General features: G+C 39.4%; 1 protein-coding gene across 3 annotated transcripts in view; it reads right to left on the reverse strand.

Moving 5' to 3' along the window:
* LOC141006799 (serine/threonine-protein kinase PAK 3) overlaps positions 1-24960 on the reverse strand; it is a 46193-nt gene extending 21233 nt beyond the window's left edge. The window contains exons 1-3 of one of the 3 annotated variants that reach the window (XM_073479050.1): positions 24905-24960; positions 24717-24809; positions 24028-24138 (exon numbers count right to left, since the gene is read on the reverse strand). The gene's annotated coding sequence lies outside the window, so the exon portion shown is untranslated. Of the gene's footprint in view, positions 1-9965; positions 10053-24027; positions 24139-24716; positions 24810-24904 lie in introns of those variants that run through there. The other 2 variants (XM_073479049.1, XM_073479048.1) reach the window with 2 other exon arrangements.
* Between the last annotated feature and the right edge of the window lie 272 nt (positions 24961-25232).

The following is a 25232-nucleotide window of genomic DNA, read 5'->3' on the forward strand; positions in this document are numbered from 1 at the left end:
GGGTTTAAAGTGTTAAAGGTGTAATCTGTTAGAAATGGCCAGAATTCTAAGGTTTCTCGAGCCATCTTTGGCTGTAGTGACTAGCTGCCGTTAGCAAGAGACCAACGGATGCCAGTTTGATTACAGTGGACACGGTAGATGGAAGACAAGGTGGGCGGGGACACCTCACCACACCTCTATTTGAATGTTTTAATCTAAAATTCTGGCCATATCTTACAACTTGCCTTTCATTTGGGGAAAAAAAAACCTCGATGTCTTGCAGAGAGTTACTTGCAAAAATTGATACCACTCTTGTATCGGTATGGTATAAACTACTGCCAGCAGCCAGATAGCCTTGCTTAGCTTAGCTTACAGTAGCTTAGCACAAGAACTGGAAACATGAGAACACTGCTCTGTTGGCTCTGTCCAATGGTTAGCCAAATCTGCCTTCATGCATCTCTAAATCTCATTCATTAACATCTTGTTTAACCTGATTTGTGCAGGTATAAAAATCCAGGTACTTACAATCAGTAGATTGGTACCTAAAGAGCTGAAACATTGTGACGGCAACACATAAACACACAAAACGCACACTGAACCAGACATTTTCTAAACATTACAATACAGCTGGCAATAATAATTTCTGACATATCAGCTTTTGTCTGTTGAGCCTCCACCTCTGTGGTTTGCCCCCCTTTTTACCAGACTCTGTAACTCTACTTTGCATACAGCTGCCAACGTCTGGTTCATGAAAGGGACAAGTCACAGCTACCTCATCAGTCTGCTTATAACAGGTGGCAGGTGAGACAGGGGTGTGAGTTTATTCTCAACTCATGAACTAAATCTTATTGAGTTCACTTTAAGTACAAATGTTTCTTTTGTTTATATTTCATTGATTGTAGAAAGAGCAGCAGTAAACATCTAGAGTAACAATTTATATAAACTCTAATATAAATATGTTAGTGATGCCGGAGCTTGATTAAAGCTTCATTACAAATTTGTAACATTGATTCAGTTGTTGTCGCCTTTCAGAAAGTGTGAAGTCATTTCTTTCATCGTGTGTTAATTGTGTTGCAGCAGGAGAATTTCACCACGAAAAAAATATGCCAAAATCAAACTTTTTCTTTCTAACTTCTATTTTTAGCTGATACTCATGCCTTGGGATAAAAACCATGAAAATGTTGAGCATGAACATCTTTTAATCATTGGTTGGTATAAAAGGCTTATACCCGTTCATAATATGCTAACTAGAGCATGATTACACAATATCAAAGGCACACTGCTTTAAATGACTTATTCACACTGACCTATTACATCCTTCTGAGGTCTGAAAAACTGTCGATTCACATACAGTTTGTTATCCTACCAAGAGTATTTTTACTAAGCCAGAAAATGACAACAAAAACTTTGATTTCTTTAAGCAATTTTGGTGTTATGCAATCCTATTTCACACACAGCAAAGTGCATAAACATCTCTAATCAGTAACCAGTCATCTATTATTAGCCACCAGCCAGATGTCTGTGTGATCGTGGTGGTTGTTTTTTTTATGGACTCACTAAAAAAAACTCTAGTTAGACAAAAAATTACGCAGCAGTGAAACTGGGTCATACAGTAGTTTTCTATTGTGGATATAAAGATGAAAGAAAAATCAAGCTCTACAGAACCAGGCATGGAAGAAGTACTAAGATATACCACTTAAAGGAACAGTTCACGAAAAAATGAAAATTCAGGCATTATCTACGTATTCACCTCCGTGCTGCACTCTCCTGAACAACTGAAGTAGATGGGGACTTGTTTCTAAACATTTAAAAGGCAGCCGAATAAAACATGAAATGGCTCCAAACAGCTAGTCCAGCGTAATCCAAGTCTCTGGGAGCCCTAGGATCACAAACTGATTTGAAAAGGTGTTATTTACATCCTTGATGTGCGGTAAAGCTTGCGCAACCACTTCAGACGGGGTGCACGCTAACACTTCTAACTTAGCAGCTACAGTGATGATTTAGGCTTTAAAAAGAGTGTAAATGACGTCTTTTCAAATCAATTTGGGATCTTGGGCTTCTTGAGATTGGGGTTACAACAGGCTGTATGGACCCATTTAACGTTTTTGTTTTGGTTGTTTTTTTACATTTTAAAACAAGTCCCCATCTGCTTCAGTTGTTTAGAAGAATGCTGCTACGCTGTTTTGCTGTGAAGATCTAGCTTACCTACCTTAAAATTAGGTACAGTACTCGAGTAAACATACTTATTTATTGCACGGCTTGAAATCCACCACTTATCTGCAGTTTGAGTTTTGATGTTGTTTTTCCAGGAATCTGTTAATATTACACATCATTTTTTGATTCAATACTCATTTAAACTAAATTGGATTACTGAAATGCACTTTTTGTTTGTCTGCTTTGTTTACTCTACATCGATCTTGTCCCAATGCTAATCAGCAACAACACTAACGAGACTGAAGAAGCATGATGATAAAAAAACAAAAAACACACTCCTGGGATGACTCAGTTACTATTAACTAACTGTCTGCTCACATGTTGTGGGACAACACTCCTCATGTCCAAAACAAAGGAGTGAAAAAGTGGTTATTCTACACACAAAACCCATTTATTCACCACAGCCTACAATTCACCATGACTCTCATTTTACCAGGCAGGATCCTTTCCCAAACCCCCCTGCTGGGGAGGCTTCAGAGCTTGCTGTGTCATTTAATATTTAGTTTGGGTGAACTCCCCCCTCCAGTGCTGCGCTCTCATATCCACACATGAACGTGTATGCACAGGCCAACCGACACACACACTTTGGCTACATGTTTTCAACCTGTCACATTAGTTTTCCCGTTTTCATTTTCTTTGTTCCAGCATCTCAAAATAAGAGTTTTGGTAGGTGTTTGTCGAAATGTAATCAGCAGTGTGCACAAGGCTTTTTTGATGTCAGCAGCAGAGGTAAACAACATTCAATTAAAAGCATGCAATAAAACTATTGAACAGACACAGCTGACAAATCTGTGACACACTGTGCTCTGACGGTTTGAGTTGCTCTCTCTGGATGAGTTACCCGTCGAATTAAAGTACTCGACAGTGGAGCAGTTTTATCTGTCAGGTGGAACATTTCTATCAAAATGGACTACCAGTAGCGTAACAGTGCTTCAAAACATGGATGCTCATTCTGACAAGCGGACAAACACTTTTATTTCTAAGCTCATTGACAGTACTGTGTCTGTTTTTGATGAATATTCATTCCTGACAGAAAGGTTTGATTTTATTCAATGCCCATTTCTGTAACTGTTAGTTTATTTTGATAGGCATTTCCTGTCTGACAGACTATTTGTTATACCAAAGCATTGTGATAGCTTTTCTATTCTCCCTGACAGAATGAACCACTGTACCTTACCTGAGAGAAAGATGTGTCTTATTTTCAATCACATTTCATGGTCCATCTTAAAATATGAAGCATTCGGAATGATTTTTTGCATTCATATTCAACTCTTAACCTTGACTTAAAAACAAAGCATGATGAAGGCATGAAATGTGTGGCTGCTGTTGGCTTGGTCTGGTTAAAGCCACTAATTCAACAGATTGAATACCTTCTTTTGCTTGTATTTGAAGGTTGGGAGTTCATGGAGGCTTACAGGAAACACTGGCAGAATCAAACAAAAACACTGCAGTCATTAATTATGCATTTTGGACCACTAGGCCACAGGGGTGCCCAAAACCTTGAATACTTCATACTATTTTGACATTCCTTGTAACCCTCATATAGGCTCCGTGTTTGTGGCTGCAACCCATGAATACATGAATAGAGTGAATACACTGTACGTAACAAGGCATACAATATATCAGTCTTCGACATGACAAGAAAGAGTCACCAATGGTTCCCTGGAGGCGATCGACTGTCCTTCATACTGTCCAACTGTCACTGTACATATCTCTGAGATTCAAATATTATTTTCTAATACTGATTTTGGTCAGTTTTAAGTCCATACCTTGGATTTATGAACTTGAAAAAGTGTTGCATGGAGATATGTAAGACATGCCTATTGTTGGTTATCAAAAACTAAGCAAAACCTACTGCGACTAATAGATTCTGTTACTGTAGCTACTCTTTAATCCAACTATACTCCGGCTTCTTGAGTTACAGTTTATGTTTGTGTCTTACCAACGTGTGAGCACAAAGGACAGGTAGGGCGGCTCATGTTGTACCGTCCACTTAGAGACACCGAGGGGGTTGTTTTTTTTTTGTTTTTTTGTTTTTTTTGCATTAGTGTTGCATGGGTGGGCATATTTGAATGCCAGCTGGAGGCAGAGAGGGGAGTGGATTCCCTCCTGCAATGCCAGCTGGTGCACCTGCTCTGAGTCAAGTTGAAACGGTTAAAACTCCCCCATTGTAAGACATGTACATGCTTTCCCAGCACTGTATAGTTTGCATAAATGCAAAATCAGTTATATGTTGTTTTGAGGTTATGTAAGTGTAAAATCCTTCATGTTTGGGAAGGTATGTGCGTCTCCATTGTGTCTGTTTATCTAGACAGCCTGGCTCAGTCTACAACTATACTGCACATAATCATAATAGTCTAGCTGTTGTCATTACTACAACTAGCCGTGCATTTAATCTTGATGAGCTCTCCCTTGCTAAATGTATATAGCAGCAGTATGACTTTGCATAGACAAATACTACCATGAGACTAATATTAGTGTCAACAAGTGAATGAACTGAGAGGCAGCGTGTTGCCACACACAGAAGTTGCACCTCCACGCAGCTGAGAAAAGAAACTGAATTCCTTACAGTTTATTTGGAGGTAAAGAAACAGTGTTACAACACTGCTATATATTACCTTCAGTGTAAAGGTGTTATTTATTTGTGCCAAATTTTTCTTTTTATCTGGATCATATGGTCATGACAACAGTTTTTCTATACGTTCGCACTAAAACTGTGTCTATGCCTATGTTTTGTTTTTGTTTTGTTTTTTGTTACTCAACTCGTTTAAATGCACATTATGTAATTTATGCTGTTGGGGTGTCTCAATTAAAACAGTAAAAACAAAAGATGTATTTTGATGACATCCTAAAGTAACATGGGGTCATGGGAATTGTTGTCTTTATTTTCAAACGACCACCGATGCTGATGAAAATCTACGTGATTCAGGTAGAAATGTTCCCAGACGAGGTAGTGGATTAAAGTTTTATTCACGTTACGTTCACTCATGTTCGCCGACATCCTTCCTCACTCTCTGACGTATCATCTGATGTTTTCCTCGGAAGTGACAGCAACAGGCGACCAAATGAAACAGAATGATAGATTCTTCTGGTTTTAAAGGAGACACATTATGCTTTAGTGTATGGGTTCTTGTGCATGTAAAAGGTCTTGAAAGTTAAAAAGGCCAAAGTCCACACCAACAGAAGCTCCTCTCGCCCACAGAAAACACTGCTCCTGAAACGCCTTGTTAGTAGTCCTGCCTTTAATTCTGTGACTTTGTGACATCACACTTTGTCACCATGTCACACATTTGTATAATTCATGCCTATATTCATGGTGGAAATGAAGCTAACTGGAAGCTGAAAACAGAGCCGACAAGAGACACATTGAGCAGTGGTGGTTCAGGCGTGTGTCAGCGTAAAAGCATGCAAACCTATTCTAGTAAAAGTAAATAGTTAAATTATGAACCTGACAATGAGCGTAATATGTCTCCTTTAACATTGATGGAAATATTTAGCATAATATAATTAAACGACTCAAGAAAATAGATAATAAAGGTCTGGTCATTTGTAGACATTTTAACATGGATTTTTTTATTTAATGTCAATGACAATCTTGATCAAACTTCAGTTGAAGTTAAAGTCTTCCCAGCTGTTTAATACACTGAAGCTGCTGGACTGTATGTGAAGGTATCACCTCTGGAAACACAGCCGGGGGATCCACAAGAGGGCAATCAGAGCACTTCCTAATAGAAGAAACAGTCCCCTTTTGAACCACATTCGAGGTCATCGGCAGTCTTTTCCTTCTCCGAAAACTCATCTGGCCTCCAACATTTTACATTCTGCAGCTTCTTCCTCTTCAAACAAATTCAAGTTCAGGTGCCCCTCTGCAACTCTCTGCGAACTCTTGACCCAGTGAAACTTGTTAATCTCTTTAACCACCTGAACCCTTTTCCTCCTCCACAACATTTTCACCCTTTCATTCTCTACAGCCTCGATCCATTTGGGGAGTCTTTTCCCTGTGCACTTATCCTACTGGAAAGGCTTTAATGCCACTTGTTTTCTGGAGTCTTGATTCCTCCCAAGACATTTCTCTGACTCTCTTGAAGACAAATTTGCAATTTGTGTTTGATACATCAGAAACAGTTTAAGTCACAGAGGCTTCGTCCCGAACAGAGAGTGCATAGAGGGACACACAAACACACACAGACAAGCCACCCTATTCTAAGTAGCAACAGACATCAAGTAGGGAGATTACGGAGGGAGAGCTGTGTCAATGTGTCAGTGTGTGAGTGTTTCCTCTGTTACTCTCTCTCCCTGTCTCTCTCCATCCATCTCTCTCACTTACTCCCCCTCCCCTTTCTGGGACAAAATGGCCAGATGGCTTCCAATCCTACATGCTAATCCACAACACACAGACTGTAGCCCTGACACACCTACCACAAGACTACTGCTCCGCTTTAGACAGCTATGTCCTTAAACACACACAAACACCCCAGCACGAGGCCACTGCACATTTATAAACTGTCAACAGGAGTCCTAAACGATAACTACGGCGGACAATAGCAGCATAACTCATCTAGACTAAGTCCTCAACAGATGGAGGCCGACTTGTGTGCGCTGTGTGTCCTACTATCATATTTCAGGCAGCCCAGTTAGCAGGCTACAAGCCAAGATGAGGTTCTGTGTCCACTGCTTTTGTTAGCTGAGGTGAGGTAAGAGAAGCTGTGTGTGTTGGGTTACACTGGCCAGTGGAAAACATGGGGAAGCCCAGAACTGCACGCTAAGCCATGGAGACATGCAGGCAGACACACTGGAAAAAGAATAGGTTTCACATTGCTTCAGTGTGCAAATGGAGTTGTACAGTGTGTACAAAAATGCTTAAAATCTAACAAATTCAATGTTGAATTTCAATCTCTTTCCTGTGATGGTTTAGAAAATGATGCATCCCTCCCGTCAATCCTGCAGGGTAATTCTGATACAAGGGGCTTCATGGAAATGATATGATAAAGAATATTTGTCTTGAACAAAGCAAAGTATGTGCAGTAATACTTTACTTGACGTATGCAACATAAATCCATTGTTTATATTTCAGAGAAGAGTACGAATAATTATTCATGAAGTGGATTCTAGAGAACGCACTAAAAGACTGTTCATTAAGTCAGGACTGTTGAAACTTAAAGATTTAGTTGAGGTCAGGGCTGCAACTAACTGTTATTTTCACTGTTGAGTAATCTGTCAATTATTTTCCTCGATTAATCCATTAGGTGTTTGTTCTATAAAATGTCAGAAAGTGTTGGAAAATGTTGATCAGTGTTTCTCAAAGCTCAAGATGATGCCCTTAAATGTCTTGTTTTGTCCACAGCCCAAAGATATTCACATTCAAGAAGCTGAAATTAGAACATTTTGACTTTTTTTGCTGCTGACATTGTTAGAGATTATCATTATATATATACACTCTCATGTCATAAATTAAAATACAGAGTATTACCTCAAATTTGTACAATAATTATTTGTTTTTTAGTTTGTAGACATAAAAGGAAATTTCACTATTAAGCATCAATATAAACTTAAAGAAGATGTGTATTTGAGCGGTTGGTGTCAAAAAGGGTTGTTTAAATATGGTTCAGATCAAGAAACTGTATAAGGAAAGAATCATTAGGTTATATAGGAAGTTGACAGGTAAAGTGTTTTCTTATTTTAGTGAATTATTGCGTCTGTTTTTTATTCTTTTTTTTTAATGTAAGTACAAATTAGGTAACTTTGATTGATAGACCATCTGTGTTTATTCGTCATGTATTTATTGAGTGAGGGGCAGGTAAAATAAGCTCCATTTCTTTTATGGACGGTGCAAAGGGTGTCGTGTTTTGAATGTGAATCACTTTATTTATTTGCGTGCTATAGCTATGCATTACCATGAGTGAAACATATAAAACATGAAGTAAAATAAACAAAGATAAAAGTAATGGTAGTTTTGGTTGTGCTGGTTGATCACAAAGGCCAGTTGTGACAACACTTTAATAAAACGCCAAGCCAGGATGAGCTTGATTTATGCCTGCACAATTCATGTTTACACAACAAACTGTGCACAAGGTGCAGTTTTACTTCCACTTGCAGTATTACAGAACTCACATGTACAGTATAACAGATCTGACACATTACCATCTTTTGACCAGTTTTCTTGCTTTGCAAATATAACAGATTTCATAAGGTGCCTGCAACCTAAACAGACAAACTGGTCTGTTCTACGCAGACTCATACAGATATGAAAAATACAGACATATTAACTGACCATTTGCCTGTAACAGAGATAAAGGTGTGATGAATATGTAATGCTTGTGGCATGTGGAGCATGGCGTCTTAAGATCCAGAACGGCGACCAATTACCCAGCAACGGTTTCACAGATTTGTCGAACAGCAGGATGTATACATACCAAATACTTTCTACTCTATCACAGCATCTCTGTCTGACTGTGACACTGCATTAGATCACTACTGTGAGGCCTGGTGTCTTTTCTGTAGACACAAATGGTTGGATGTACACAGTGAAGGAAGAAGAGTGCAGTCATGGTGTTGGATGTCTGGACAGATAGATGAGTGAATGATGGAAGGGCATGTATCACATCTATATCAATATAACAGGCCAATGTTCAGAGGGAGTAGCACCTTCCGCTTCCCATCCCCCAATTCTCCTCCACAATCATCTCACCCTCCCTCTATCACTGACATGACTCCCTAACATCCCTCTTTCACACGACAGCCAGACAACAGGTCTCCCATCAGGCCCTGCTCCTCACAAACCGGAGGATGACTGCGCTTCCTGGGTGAGGAATCTCTCCCTCCCTTTCTCCCATCCTCCACGTTAGCTCTGACACCAACATCTGAATGAGCAGAGGTGATGGGGAGGCACAAATTAAGCTCCAACCTCCTCCAGCGGCGATGGCTGTGGGAGATCCGAAGCAGAATAGCTCAGCTTTCACAGGAACCGGCCCCCGCCCCCACTCCGATCCCCAAAGAAGTCAGGTGACCAGATGTTGTATATCTCCCTGTCACCACAGCCGCCATGAAGCTGCTACACACATCCATGTTAGCGGCAGGAGACGGAGGCACGTCTCTGCTCTGTGTGCATGTGTGTTCGTGTGTGTGTGGTCATTGAAAGACAGAAATGGAAATAAAAGCCATTTCTTGGTGAAACCCTCCCTTGAAAGGCCATAAGTGAGGCAGTGCAGAGATAACAAAAGAGCATCCATCAGCATATTAACCATCCATCACCCCCTCATCCACAGCATATACAGCTCTGATCCATCCATCAGCCTCGGGTCTACAGACCCAAAATAGCATTGCTTCTTTTTTGTTCCAGTGTTGCCACTGCAGCTGCTGCATTTCTCTAGGACTAACACACACACACACACACACACACAGAGATACACACACAAGGCCCATACAAACGCTACCATTGATTCTAACACCTCCCCATCAATAAAGATGCTATTTGCGAGGCACAAGGGAGTGCATACAGAGATGATGTGATGCAGAGGGGGGTATATGATCATACACAACATGTCCAGCCCATCTGATGCGGGCATCCATTTCCATCTCGGCCTAACGCACAGACTGCTGATGAAACAGCTGCCTTCTTAGCAGGGCAGAATGCAGAGTGGAAGAAGAAGAGGAGGAAAAAAAAGGCTACAAAGCACCCCTACATACACAGCCTCCCCCTCCTCCTCTCCTCTCCTCCCTCCTCTGCCTCCCCCCCTCCACATCCCATATTGCATACACAGAGAGGGAATTACCTGAAATATGTCTTCACATTCTCTTGCTCAGTGTTTCGCCTTGGAGCCCGGAGCTCTGGTAGATTCATCGTCAGCCGTACAGTCCTAACGACAGTTTAAAGGCAGGAGTGCCATTCTCTTGTTAGACCAGTTCCTGACCCTAAAAGCAAGCTTGTTCGGCAGGCTGGATGCTTCACTGGCTGCTCACTGTTCCCTAGCCCATGATGTCATCCACCCTGCTCTGCCCATTGGCTGAGAGGCTGAATATTAATGCAGGCAGCAGGTCTGGGGGAGGAGGCAGCCAACGGGCAGACACACTTGGTTTTCTGTTTGACAGACCAAACCTGCTGAGTGAGAGGGCCAGGAGGGAGGGATTATATGTCCAGCTCAAGGTCTTTCTTTTGCAGACTTGTAAGGCAAGGTCTGTGTTTCTAACCTCTTAATACTACAAGGAGGCTGGTAAAACTTGGCACTACAATTTGAACTAGAATGGCACTCAGTAGAGTGCATACCTCCACCAAGGACCAACAGTCCCCTTTTAGCCACCTAAATACGCATGATTTTATTCAAGATTCGTGCATTATTCCTTAAGAAATTAACAAATTGCCTTACAATGTTAAAAAGAGTGAGAAAAACTTCCTGTATCTATCCATTTATCTAGATTTACACCAAAAGTTAGTGGGGTCTATTGTGGGACAAGACGCATCCTCCATTCAAGTTTCATTAGTTTTTGTGTAATCCTGGTAACAAACCAACCAAACCAACGGACACAGATGAAAACATAACCTCCTTGGTAATAGGTAATGACAAAAGGCTTTGCAAAGGTGTATTTTTTATGTGCAAAGTTTTAACTGAAAAGGTCTTTAATGGACTGGATTTGATGCACCTTTTACTCTAAACCTTTACATTTTCACAATGTGTATCCATGTGCAGCATGAAAGAGTACATGCTGCACATGTATAGTTTAAATTAACTATAAATCACTGACATATTCATATTCATCAGTGATAAATGGAATTGTAAATTTTTATTTTGTATAAATAATTAAATAGAAACGTAATAAATAGAAATAAAAAACTGTCAATGGATGGAAAGTTTTCTTTTATACAGGTGAAAGCTGCTTCTACATCTCACATAATTCTTTGGCTATACAAGATTTCGCACACCACAGCAACGTAACTAGTTCATGACATTATAACAAGCTTCAAATTATGAAAATTCAAATTATACTCATGTTTACCACTAAATATTTATATCAAAGAAGATTCCCTATTACTATTTGGTAACCTGTTACATAAGGGCCATGGTGTTAGTCACTTCTAAATTATGCATTATGCATGTTCTGCGCACTATTTAAACATTTCAGGTAAAACCATGTACTGTTGTGTGATGCTGTTGTAATGCAACATTTTCAAATCTATATTAAGTTTTGTCTGCGTGACATGTAGTTTAAATTGCCTGATATACAGTAATTGCATTTTTTTATATTACAGGGCTGTTTTTCACATTTGTAAATTGTACTAAAATGTTAAACTAAATATTTCCCTGCATGTTAAGAATTATCTGCCAAAGACCTACAAATTTCTTTTTTCTGAGCATAACAGCGCTGCCGGGTTGATAAGCAGGCGGAGACGACAACCAAAAAACTCTCTGCATTTGCCCTAATTTGCCTATGATGTCATCTTTTTCCTCTATCTCACCTGTGATTGGCTGACTGGCACAGCATCTGCTCAGTCTCATGGCTAGTGCTTCTAGCCCAAGGTGGAGGCCTATCTGAGGCTCTGTGAATCATGGCTGGTTGTCCTGACAACCCCTGTAATGTCGATTCCTTGTCGGAGAGTAATATGGCTGTTCTGTGACAGTGTTCACTCAAATGGAGAACCTGATGATCACAAGAACACAATGTGCCTTACAGTCCTTTATTCATGTCAGGAGATGGTCTTTGTGATGTATATAAATAAATTGCCATATCTTCTCTTCATATTTTCTGAGAAACTCAACAAAAAAAATGCAGGTTGGGAACAAATGGGATTTTAGAATTCAATACTTGTCCAAAAATTGTCATTCTAACAATCATATGAGACTTTCTAAAGTCTTGGGGATAATAATAATCCAATGTACATCTTTTTTTTTTGACAGTATACATTTCTTCTACAGCTGTGCAGAAGTGTTGCAATAGCACGACCTGATTAAACCCTGCCAGGAAAGAGAAATGCAAATGTGAATTCAGTTCAGCAGTGTCACGCAAATATCTGAAAGCAAAGAGGTTTTGCTCTGACTCCTGACAGCAGACACAGAGGATCACTGTACACTTACACCAAGGCAGCCAGGCACAATTATTACAGAAAAGTGTCAAAATGACACAACTAGCTTGACAAAGCCTTTAAAGTACAGCAAAAAAACATCATTTTAATAATATTGGCCTCTTTGATGTTATATTTTCAGGACATTTACTGTATAATCTACTCAGAGCCCTTTTTGTTGAATTTTTCCAATCTAATCCTCCCATGAGTTTAAGACATGAGTAATAACTCATTCATTAATTTTCTGTGCTTATGACCTCCGTACATGTGACTATAATTATGAATAGTCCTTGTCACAGTGGGGCTGCCCTAGCAGACATTTGGCTGATAGAGAGGAAATACCCTGGACAGATCAGCTGCCCGTTACTGGTCCAACACAGAGACAAACACTCAAACATATGACCATTTGAGGATCAACACTAACCTAATCTTCTGTTACTGCAGATGTGTATCTAACAGAAGAGTGTGTTTGTTCGTGTTAGCATATTAGCTTTGCTAAATGACTTTGATTCTGCTTGTGTTGGGTCTTATTGCTAGTTACAATTACAGGCCTTGTACATATTGTAAATAGTTATCACGTTCCAGATAGATAGCATGAACAGCAGGTTCTTGTGCCTGTAAAAGGTCTTGAAAGTTAAAAAGGTCAAAGTCCACACCAACAAGAGCTCCTTTCTCCCACAGAAAACACTGCCCCTGAAACGCCTCGTCAGTAGTCTGACATTTAATTCTGTGACATCATAACATCACACTATGTGCATAAGAATTGATTTAGCACAGCTGCTCTGTTGTTGTTAGCGGTGCTGGCTTAGGCGTGTGTGAGCTGACCAATCAGAGCAGACTGGGTGTTTGGGAAGGGGGGCCTTAAAGAGACAGGAGCTAAAAAAGAGCGTTTCAGACAGAGGGGGAATACAGCGCTGCAACACTGGACGGTATGAGAAGACTGATGCATTTTTGAGTAATAAAAGCATGTAAACCTATTCTAGAAGTAACCCAAAATAAAATTATGAACCGAAAAATGAACACAATATGTCTCCTTTAAGTTTAGTGAATGACTTGTTCTTTATTTCTTTTTCCTGTTAGGGCTTAGGTTGTTTTTATTGGAAGTTCAGGTTTTGTTGGTTATTTTGGCCTTAGTCAGCTTCACTTGTTGTAAATAGCTCATCCCCTGTATAAAGAAATCAATTGTTAATCATTTGCCCTGGTGTACACTTTTCGTCCTTATGTCACGGTCCGATACCCCTAGAACAGGCCGTACCACAACATATCTTGGAATCAAGAGGAACCCATAAAAACACAGAAAGCACACTGAGCCACCATGGAACAGGTCAGGAACCAGGGTTTATCAATTCATGTCTTTTGCACTCTCATATTCAATGTTTTTTGTTATTTGGACCATAGCAACCACACACATCCATTACAGAGACAGTTTCATGGTATAATCACTTTTCTTCCACCTTTTCTTCTAACTCTAACCCTGTTACAACCCTGTAATCTGTTGGATTGCTCCTAATACTTCTGGGGCCAGAAACTGGACCCAACACAGATATAACACACACATTCACACACACAGAGAAGCACTTCTTTACGTGATTGCACTGATTAGTCTCCACATGATGCTTCAGTCCATCTTTAATCTTTGATTTTGCCTTCATTTTGTAGATTCAAGTAGACTTAACAGGTGAAAGCAACAAAGGATTATTCGTTTCACCTGGATTAACTCGCTCAGTCCGCTCCGTGAGACAAGCACTCTGAAAGAAACAAACTGGGATGGCAACAATGACAAGAAAGGTCAGACTTTCTACACTGGCTGTGTCTGTCCTTTCACAACCACATGTGCTGTGGACGTGTCCTACAGAAGTACTGAACCTATACCTGCTCCCTCATTGTAAGTCACCATAGATAAGAATGCATAAAATATAAAATAAATAAAATGTAAGTAAAAACCAACACATCAGATATGAATGAACAAAATCTCTCATTTACACACAGTGTCTCCGTCTCCGTATCTGGTCTCAAAGACTGGAGGCTCCAGCAGCTGTACTGACTGATGCACTATTTCTTCTATTCCACAATCTCTTAAATATGTCATATTTACACATAAACTCTGCCGAGTATTACTCCAGGCAGATACTCTCCTAAAGCTCAGATCAGTAGCTGACTGAACAACCTGCAGCTGCACTGAGGAGGAGCACGATTTACTAGTACCCATAGGCTGCTGTCAGTGATCAGGTTTATATAATGAATCCTATAAATATCTTCACAGGCAGAGCACATCTCTGTGGTGACATTTTATAATAAGCCCTGTCTGGAATTTACTAGTGTTGGGAGCAGAGTTGGGAAAACTGCTTTTTATAATATTTATAACCTACACATCTGTATTACAAACATATGCCCTGACTAATAATCTAATCAGTAACATAATTAAGTAGGTTTCTAACAAACACTGTTATAATTGTGTAATATGGCATCTAGATCATTACACCTATTTTCATGAAATGAGATAATTACAAATGAAACGTGGGGAAAAGCCAATCTAGTCAATTACAAGTGCCTTTTCAGCCATGCTAGAGGTGTTGCTTTATGGATGACAATGTGTCAGTGTGTTGGTCCACAAACTGTATTTAAGCCAAAGCATGATCTTTTCCAGCCGGTTCTCATTCCCAACTTATCAAATACATCTGCCTAGTAAGTGATCCTATTTGGCTAACTTGACCGCGGAGCCCTTCACATGCCAAACTGACACTAGAGAGGTAGGTAGAGCGTCATAGTTTAAAGGTCACTGACCAAGCTGCCTTATTTGATGAGTTGGGAGTGAGAACATGTTGTTTTTCCAAACCTTAACCAAGTGTTTTGTGTGCCAAAACCTGACCAGACTCAAGCATAGCACTGTTGCCAAAAAAACAACATCAAGAAACATAAAGTTGAAATGCAAAGAAATGTAATGTTTTTAGCATATTTTGGTTTGCAAAAATGTACAATGTCAACATTTATTGTGGGGATTGGGTTGTTTTAGCAAATGATAGAATCCTAAAATGCTATCTGAGATCAAGAACTTGGTAAACATTATACCTGCTAGCATCGTCCTATTAGCATTGTCAGTATTAATATGTTCATGGTGATGCTTGAAGTTGCCCAAGTACTAAGTAAGCTAGTATGCCTGTAGATGGATTCAAAGATTTGTGATATTGGTTCTTTCTTGATAGTTTTGCCTTCTGGAATAAAATGAAATATCGTGCATTGCAACAGTGCACGCTCAACATGTTTTTCTTCATGTCATAACAGTGAGGCTTTGCAATCCAGTTCAGTCTTCTATGTGCTACAGAATCCCTTTGGTCTACCAACTCGGCAAGGCCAGCCATAAATCCTACCAACGGAAACATCCCACAGTTTTTGTTTGCAATATGAATCTGAAATGTCATCACTGCTGGTATGTAGCAGAATTTCCAAGAAGATCCTTCATCAGTGCAAGAAGAATGTCTCATTCTGCAAAATGGAGGAGGAAATTTGAGATGACAGGTTCTTTTGTCTAGAATCAAATAATCACAGCACTGGTCAATCACTGCTGTATAAACCATATCATATTATGGTTTTAGATTATCATATTATGGTAGAGTTCAATGTGCCACGGGAGCAGAGGCAGAGGGATGCTTCAGAGAGACATGTAAGCCTCGCAGGAAATGATGATATATGAGAAGAGAGGAAGTGTGCAGGTGAATCCCACTGATCTAAACTTCAATTTCCGCGACTGAGATCAATAAAATCTCTCACCTCTCACCCGTGCAGGAAAATATATCTTGTCATAACAACTGTAGTTAATGCAGACATCAGGTAACGTTGATTTCATTCATCGAAGCTGTAGTACAGTTAGACACTAAATTAAGGAATGAAAGAAACTGATTGTCTGACACATTCAAATAGCTATGATCAGGCAGGTCTGTCTATTATGAGACTTTTTATACTACTATGAACACTATAATTTCAAGTTATATTGTTTTTATATCACCAGACATTGGCAATGACAATAGTCATAATATTCACAAAATCAAGCACATCTTAAATAAAGTAATTTAGGGATAGACTGATTACTGACGGTGGCCGACTATTGGATCATATTCAGCATTTTCCCAATAGTTAGAATCTGCCCCCCCCCCCAATTGCCAATAAACAAAATTCATCTAAAAATTGCTTCTTTCGTTCTGATGCAGCTGCCTAATCCTGTGGCGTGACTTACTTTAAGTCCCACTTACTCTTTTTTCCCACTTTTTTACAATCAAAATGTGTATAAAAACTTTGATTGATAAAATGACGTGACAATAAATTGCACAAATAATCCTCCAACAAAAAGCAGATGGAGCGTTACACATTTGTCTAAGTGTACTCGTGTGAGTGGATAAAACAGACGAAAGAGGGCTGGTATGGACCGAGACAGTGTATTAAATGCTCTTCATTTTACCACATCAGATTAACTTCTGTAAGCCCTCCACTGGTAACTTGGCATGTAAAAGATAATAGGTCACGCTCATCCATGCTACAGCCTCAGTCACAAACAGAAAAACTACTTTTTGTGTGCGCTGGCACAGCAGAGATTACCCCCAAAGGAATATAATTGAGGTTAGTAGGCCTCTATCCTGCTGATTATGGTATTGATATGTTACCCACCATGATACGAGAGCTCATTAAGTCTGTTCCCCATCTTTCACAGCGCAAAAAATGCTCAACAGCAATGTAAGCGCTGACAGCTGAGCGCAGTAATTACAGATTACAGAACGGTTTAATGTTGTGCACTTAACACCTTGGCTGTTTTGCCAAGATTTTAAATGTAGGCTATGTTTCATGTTTCAACCTGCTTACTCAAAGAGGATGCTAAGGCTAAGAGGGAGCAGTTCGTCCAACTCTTGCTGCCGTATGTTTTGGATAACGAATGCAGTTTGTGCCTTTACCAACACACTGTTAATCTGTGGTTACCCTGAATGGGGGTGGCATGTGCTGGCACTTATGGAGGGGCTCTTATTGACATTTTGCAGTATCATAGTCTGCTGTGTCTGATTGCTGTGAGGCTGGTGTGACGTGTTGAATGTGAACGGAGTATAGTAGTTTTCCTTGTAAATCTATTGCATGAATGCGTGTGATGCTAAACTAATTTGAAAGATCTGTGCCGATAAAATAAGACGATATCAAAACAATTGTATTTACATTAAGGAAGAAGCATGCCATTCATTTTCCAGTGAAATATATCTAATCACAGAGCTGTACAGGGAAATTACTCAGTCTAAGCTGCAGAATTGTAGAAATATACTGCTGTTGTACTACAACAATATTACATAACTCCCTTTTTGTTTCTATTCTTAAAGTGACATAAAGTCTCATCCTGCTCTAGTATTTTGTCCACTACAATGCAACTTTTCCCATTCAACATACCATAACCTCTGGGTTTTAACACAGTCTGGTAAATCCGTTCTTAAGAGGGATCAGGGGATTTTTATTATGACATTTGTGCGACAGTGGAATCTACTATGTACAAATCCATCTTACACTGAAATTATCTTGGACTATAAAAAGAGGCAGCTGCAGACTGATGTTATTATCGGGGGTAAACAAAGGTGAAGAGTGTTGGCATTATACATTCAAAACAGCAAATATGTGAGGTATTAGCCGTGCTGATTAAATCAGTGAAAAGTCGGGTGAAGTTTTGTAGTCCACAAACAATTCACAGCAAAACAGCATCATAACAGCAGTAGATGGGGACTTGTTTGAAAGCGTCAAAGAACAACAGAAAAAATAATATTAAACAAACTTCGAAACATCTGACTCTCCATCGTCATGGAGGTGAGCAGATAATGACTGGAATTTCATTTTTGGGTGAAATTATCCTTCAATGAATTCAAAATTACCAGTATTTACCAAACAACTGAATGTAACAATCCGGAGATAAACCAAAATGTGTGCAACTAATAATGAAATAAAAAATAAAAATGACTTGATTTGACAATAACAAATTATATGGATCTGATAATATTCCTGTCAGACAAGCCAGAAGGTGTTGTGTTATGAAAACAGTCTAAATCATACAACCAAAAAACTCTTGTTCTATATTATTTCAGCGTAACAACACATCATTCAGTGTAGTTGAGTGGAATCACATTGTTAGGTAATTTGAAACCTTTTGCAAGGACATCAGCTATGATGTGAGGAGGCACAGGGACACACCTTTGAATGTAAAACAGGTGTGGGGGTGGAACATTGGTGGCCTCTGGGGGATAGAGAGAGGAGTCTGTGTGAGTGCTTATAAAGGTCAGGTATAATTCAGTTGTTACACAAGTGTTATAAAAAGGATATGCAGGGTCAGTGGCCGGTGGTCAGTGGTAAAGCAGCATTAGTGCAGTCCAACAAAATTCAACATCTTCTTCAGCACAGTGTCTCAATTTTCGTTATAAAATTACTGGTTTTCTTCATCATCATCTCAATATGCAACAGTTGCACACCACCATCTCTAATCCACAAACCAGTGTGTCTGTATTCACTTCATCTTTGCTGACATGTTGAATACTTAATAAATAATTCTTTACCTCTCCTCACTTGCCTGTTCTCAACCAAGCCTTGTGTCAATACTAATCAGTGCATGGCGGCCGGCCTCATACAAGAGCACCTATCAGCTCTCACAGGGCAACACACCACAAACAGTCCTATCCATGACAACCCTGGTCTGAACAAGCCCCTCCCACTGACAGCTGGCTTATTGTGTGCTGTGCCTCTGAAGCGGCCTTGTTTCCCTCCGCTTGGACAGTTCAATAACTAATCTGAATGCAGCCAGCAGCGTGTAGCTTTGAAAATGAGGAGGGCAGGACCGATGGAAAGTCGTAATCTGCTTGTCAGTGTTGTGTCGGGTAACTGGGAGGTTATCTTGTCAGTTCACATGAGGATTCGTAGGTGGGCCATAAACAGTGAACACACCTGGCTGCCAAGTATGACCACCACCAAATCTAACCTGGGGGTTCAACACCTTTCCTTTTAGTTATTAAAACTTTAAAGGGAGCATAGTTGTAACCTATTTCTGCTTAATTTAACTTTCAATATTTGCTTGATTTAATTAAAAACCTTTCTTTCGATTTCCACGGAATAATTTGCTGCGTGATCTAATTAGTTATACCAAAGGTTATCACAGCACATTTCAACCCAAGATTGCAAATGACATTTTGATCTGTCATCTTGTCGTCCTCCCACAATAATGAAATTGAGAAAGGGCAACTCTGGTTTGGTCTCCGCCCTTTAGTTCATTCATCCATCTGTCAAACCTCAGAAAACCCAATTTTGACGGAGCTCAGTGGGGATGACGCGTGTCAACCAAGCTATAATAATTAGTTCAAGTAAGATACCCATCCATTCCCTTTTGGTTCAGTATATGTAACATCTGTGACCCTAAAAAGCATTAAGTGGGTAGTGAATATTAACAGAACTCCTCTGTCTTATTACACTAATAGAAACCTTTCTATTGTTTCTGTGCTTTATGGTTTTATTTTGTGATGTGCTATCTATTTCAAGTTCAGTAGGGATGCACAATATTGGAATTTTGCTGATATTTTCCAACTCATTTTGGCCGATTGCAGATTCCGATACCGAGATCCTCAGATGCATCTTTTCTTGTTGTTCCGAGATCTAGATTAATTCACAAAGGTGATAGAGCCTTTGCAGTTAGAGCTCCAAGACCTGCCTGAGGAGATCAGGGCTGCAAACTCAGTCTCATCTTTTGAATCACTTTTGAAAATCCACTTGTTTAAAATTGCCTTCCAGTGATTTTATCTGCTTTATTATTGTGTGTTTTTCCCTCTTTTGTGTATTCTATTTTATTGCTTTTATTATTTTATCCGCTTTGTATTTTACTCAAGGTAAGGTTGCGTTTCTTTGGTCACCTGTTGCTAACTTCTTGGAGAGAGAAAGAGAGCTAAAGTGATTAAACATAATCTTAATAGAACTTTATTACATAACCTTGACTGTGAACATTTCTTCCTGAGTCAAAGAGACAGATTTTCATCAGCAATAGTGGTTATTTAACAAAGAAGACAGCAACTATCGTCATCCCACACTACGTATAGCATTTTTTATTGTTTGTTGACTGAGAGACCCCTAGCAGCAGAAAATTCATATTATGGGTGTGGTTGTCATTTTATCTGCAGAAATGTTCATTTTCAGGCTGATGCGGATATTTAATCTTAAAGCCTTTATTGGCACGTACCAATGACGAGCCCGATGTATCGTGCAGTCCCTAACATTTTGGTATAAAAAGTAATAGTCGTGCAAAAAATGTGTAGAAGCACGTACATCCAAAAAAGTGGAGGTCTACATGTGCAGGTAATAAACGTTTACAGGAGCATTTATTTAGTGTGCGGACTGGGGTGTCGCAATATTGCTATAATATTGATAAAGGTGATATAAAAAAATTAAATATTATTATCGTGTTAAAAATACACATATGATAATATTACGTGAATAATACAGTGAAGATGTTCGGCCTTGTGCATCTTTTGTTAATGATGTTTATCATCTGGATGCCTTTTCATTAGTAATTGAGTGTAACTGTCTTTTTGTATACATTTTTTTTACAGTTATGGTTACAGACTCTCTCCACCTCCCTACAAGTTGTATTTGGAGGGTCATTTTTTTGCCAAAAAAAAAGGGACAAAACACACACTGAACAAAGTTAAAGAGAGATTTGATTGCTTTCGTTTTTTTCAAATTTGCATAGATATCGCGACAATATCGTTATTGTGAATTTGTTTGGCCACGATAATCGTGTGGTGAAAATCTGATATTGTGACAGCCCTTGTGTGGACTCTATGCATCTATATAAAAAGTAATAATATCTTTTATTTTTTGCAGGTTATGGTGTCTGGGAGTTTGCATCATCACTGCCTTAAGTCTATTCATTTGTTTGTTCACCAGCCCACCACACATTATCGTTAGATTTTGACAAAACTTGAATGAATTATGCATCATGTTCGGAGCACAATAGATCAGTTAAAAGATCATCTGTTATCACAATATCTCTGCTATAATCTACTTTAGAGAGCATGCTGACCTGTGGATTCATCCCCTCAGCCAACGGTTACTCGACAAGGACATCACACATAAAATCTGTGCAGCCCTCACAGCAGAACAAACGGCGGAAGGCCCTGATGTTACTGCACACAGGGCACGCGAGCAGCCCCCCTCCCTCCGTCACATGTAGGCTAATGAACAGCAGGCTCGTGCTGTTGACGGAGGAGCCTTTTGGGCCACAAGAACCATCCCTACTCACCACTTTCTGCTTGGACACACGCAAACAATGGGACACGTCTGGAGTGCTTGGGGCCCAAACCCCGAGGAAGGGCAGATGGTGCCCGGGATCGAGGACCGCACCCCCATTAACATGAGAAAAGAGAGGGACAGAGGCGGGGGAACAGGTACCCTCTCTCCCTATTTTCCCCTTCTATAGAGATTAGAGAGGGGGTGACTCATTTACCCAACAGAGTCTGTGGCACTGGAACCCAATTAGGAACATGCTGTCAACTCAACAGCAGAGAATATCAAGTGTGGGGATCCTGTTTGAAAAAAAAAAAAACACTCCCATCTATGGTTAAATAAAAAATGCAGCTTTACTTATCCATATTTAAGAGTTCCAGTTCATCACTTATTTAGGATATTTCATTTTTTTCCACCATATTAGCTGCGAGGACTCACGATAATCTTTTTATTAGAACATCATGATAGGAAACGTAATATTTGAGCTTTTTTATTACAAACAGTATATTTTTATGTGTGGTTACGGCTCACGCAGTGTTTAAAGATGTCACAAGGATTGCTGTAATTGTTAAGTGAAAAGAAGTCATATGATAGCTCTTTTATTCAGTTATACCCTGAAGTTTAAATGCCAGCATGTGGTTAAATCAGTAAAAATGTTCTGCATAAATCTGCATAAATCTCTGATGTAAGTGGATGTACATACGGTGTTGTCATGTTGCTAAGAGAAATCTGCAGCGGGCCATGGCAACTCAAGTGGAAAGCTAGACATAAAGCTGCCAGATTTGGGAATATATGTGTGTGATAAAAATCAACACAGTTTAGCGCCAACTATATAACTGCATTTTCCTGGATGTTTCTGGACCTGGTCAAACTATCCCTCATCATCATGAAACCTTGTGTTATAATTTGGAGAATGGCGGTAAGCCAAGAAATTCCAGCCTTTAGTATCAATAAAGAATAAACTCTTGTTACAGATTCCACTAGCTATTCAAAACAAAAGCTTGCCAGATTCCTTGAGGGCTGGTAGTGTTTTCCTTTCTTTCCACTAGAGGCATTTCTTACCTAAAAACACAAACACTCCTGTTGCCACAGCTGCAGACACTGAAGCCTCTCTCTGGGTGGACTGAGGCCATTGTTTTAACTCATGAATCATACCAGCCACAATGTTCATGAATTTCTCATGAACACAATATCACTATTGTAAAAAGGAATGTCTTCCTTTTTCTCTTTTATTTCATAATAGGCCAACTTATTGGGAAAGCTAAACAGCAACATTTTAATCTGATACAATAATAAAATCGTTACGATTACCAACCGTTGTGCGAATAAAAAGACTAGAGAAAAAGAGTGTGAGTGAACTGAAATACTGCTAAAGTATACACACGCCTATGGTGTGCAGCATATCGATAAGCTCATATTGTGTCTCCCCCTAGTGGCAACTTGGAGGACAGCAAGTTGTCAGTAAATTCAGATGTTAACCTTCAGCACAATGTCTTTTTACATAACTGTGTCCCAGTCTGTTAAAACGAGCAAAAAAAACGTAATTTCTTAAGTGCAAAGAGTTGGGGAAATGTGTGTTCATTCCCTCGTCCCTTTCTCTTTGCTGCACTTTAAGGAATAAGCACAGGAATCACTGGAGCAAATGCTGTGAATGTTAATTTCATGCTTAATTAGGTATAGCCATATATCTGTTTCAGATGTTTACTTTATTAAATAAAGTGCTTAAACCTTCGGTGTACTCAAAAAATGTTTTTCTACAAGTCATGATATTCTATAATAACTTGTATCCATTTAATATGGAAAAGTTGTATTGCTGAACTAACTGGACTAGAGTGAACTACCCTCATGTCATACTTTAAAGTCTGGGTTTTCAACAGGGGGTCTATGACCCCTGGCGGTCCTCAGAGTTACAACAGGGGGGCTGCCAAACTATTGTTTGAAAATTATTTTTTTTAATTAATTAAATGTGCTATGCTAATAATATGTTGGATTTATGTCAATGTGTATCAAAATACACATTGACATAAATCCAACATATTATTGGCATTTCATTTACAGAATACTGATAATAGTCTACCTATGATTACTTGTGCAATTATGTGAGCAAGCAAACCTAACTGTAACATAATGGCTGGTTATCTGTATTATTATCCCAAGTGTACGGATATTCAGATACCTCAGATACCACCAGAGCAAACTGCAGAGGGTGAGGCTAATGCATTGAACATTAGCCATGCTACAACTGCTGCCGACCTGTTTATACGTGGCACTAAAGGTCAGCCCGCATGTTATTGTAGGTCCATTTTAATATTTAACAGAATTGTTTACAATATCTAGACTCAACTAAAGGGTCCTTGGTCTGTTGGAGATGAGTTGAGTGATTTGTTTTATCTCAGTGAACTTGTATTAAAGGTCATACTGCTCTGCATCACATTGTGTGTGTGTTCCCAAAGACAGAAACTTATATCATTGAACTAAACATCACTCAATTTGACATATCATACCTTACAACCAGGGGATTTGAGGTGGGATCCGGGGGGATATCAACCCCCTTATTAGCAAAATGGCCAAAATGCATCCCCGCTTGTTAACCTGCCATCCTCCCAATCCATCCCCTAGTGGCAGAAACAAACAAAAATAACAGAGTCAGTTTGCCAGTCACAGGTTAATGAAATGAACCGGGACCATCCCCCCTGTTAAAAATTAACAAATTGCCTACTGCTTACAAAAGACCTTCAACTTTGTAAAACCTCATTCTGATATGTATCTGACTGACAGAATGTCTCAGGAATTTTAAAAGAACACATTGTGGTAACATCAGTAACTCTGCATTAAATATGTAATTTATGTGTATGCAATGATCTTTATCTGTACCATTAAGGCATAAAACTCAATTCAAAATTCAGATCACAAAGGCAAGGTGGGTGAAATAAAAGCTCTAAGTCATCTAGAGAATCTGTTTGGTGGCAGCAGCACTCACCAATTTGCTGCCCTGTGTATCTTTAACATAGGCGTTTATCAAACCCTGTCACCGGCTGCAGTGTTGAATGACCACAGTTATGTGCAAATGGAAGTGACAAAAAGCTTCCCTGCGACCTCAGCACAATTTTCTCTTAGATCACATCCAGAGCTCTAATTTAAGGCTTACGCTAGACACTGGTCAGGGGAGCAATGATAGGGGGAACACACCTACCTTGTAGATTGTGGCCTTGAAATTGACTGAGAAGGTGTCATCAGAACAACAGCACCAACAGCTGGTTTGTGGATCGTAGCCGTGGTTGTGATGCTGCGGTAAACCAAATAACCAAGAAGTCTTTGAGTTTAAAATTGACATATAGAAACATCAAATCAATTTGGTAATGATTGTGTGGGCAATCTTACTGTGAGACCGAAGTTGCATTCAGATTGTCTCCACATTATATAGGCGACTCATCCATCTGTGCAGAGAGAAGACAAAGTGTAAAAAAAAAACTCCCTGGTCTCCCTGATCTTACTGCAAGAGGCTGCAATCATTACATTTCATTATGGCTGCTCGAAACTCTATAAACATAATGCTAGTCCGGAGTGCATTCCTTCTGAACACTGCATTTATTAATAAACACTTGAAATGTCACATGGAACATCTCAGAAAAATATTCTTGTTTGTTAAATAATCAAAATTTTGACATTTTTCAGAACAACACTTGGACTGAAACATCTATACTTGTAA

The sequence above is a fragment of the Pagrus major genome, chromosome 13 (assembly GCF_040436345.1).
Source record: "Pagrus major chromosome 13, Pma_NU_1.0".
Lineage (NCBI taxonomy): Eukaryota > Metazoa > Chordata > Actinopteri > Spariformes > Sparidae > Pagrus > Pagrus major.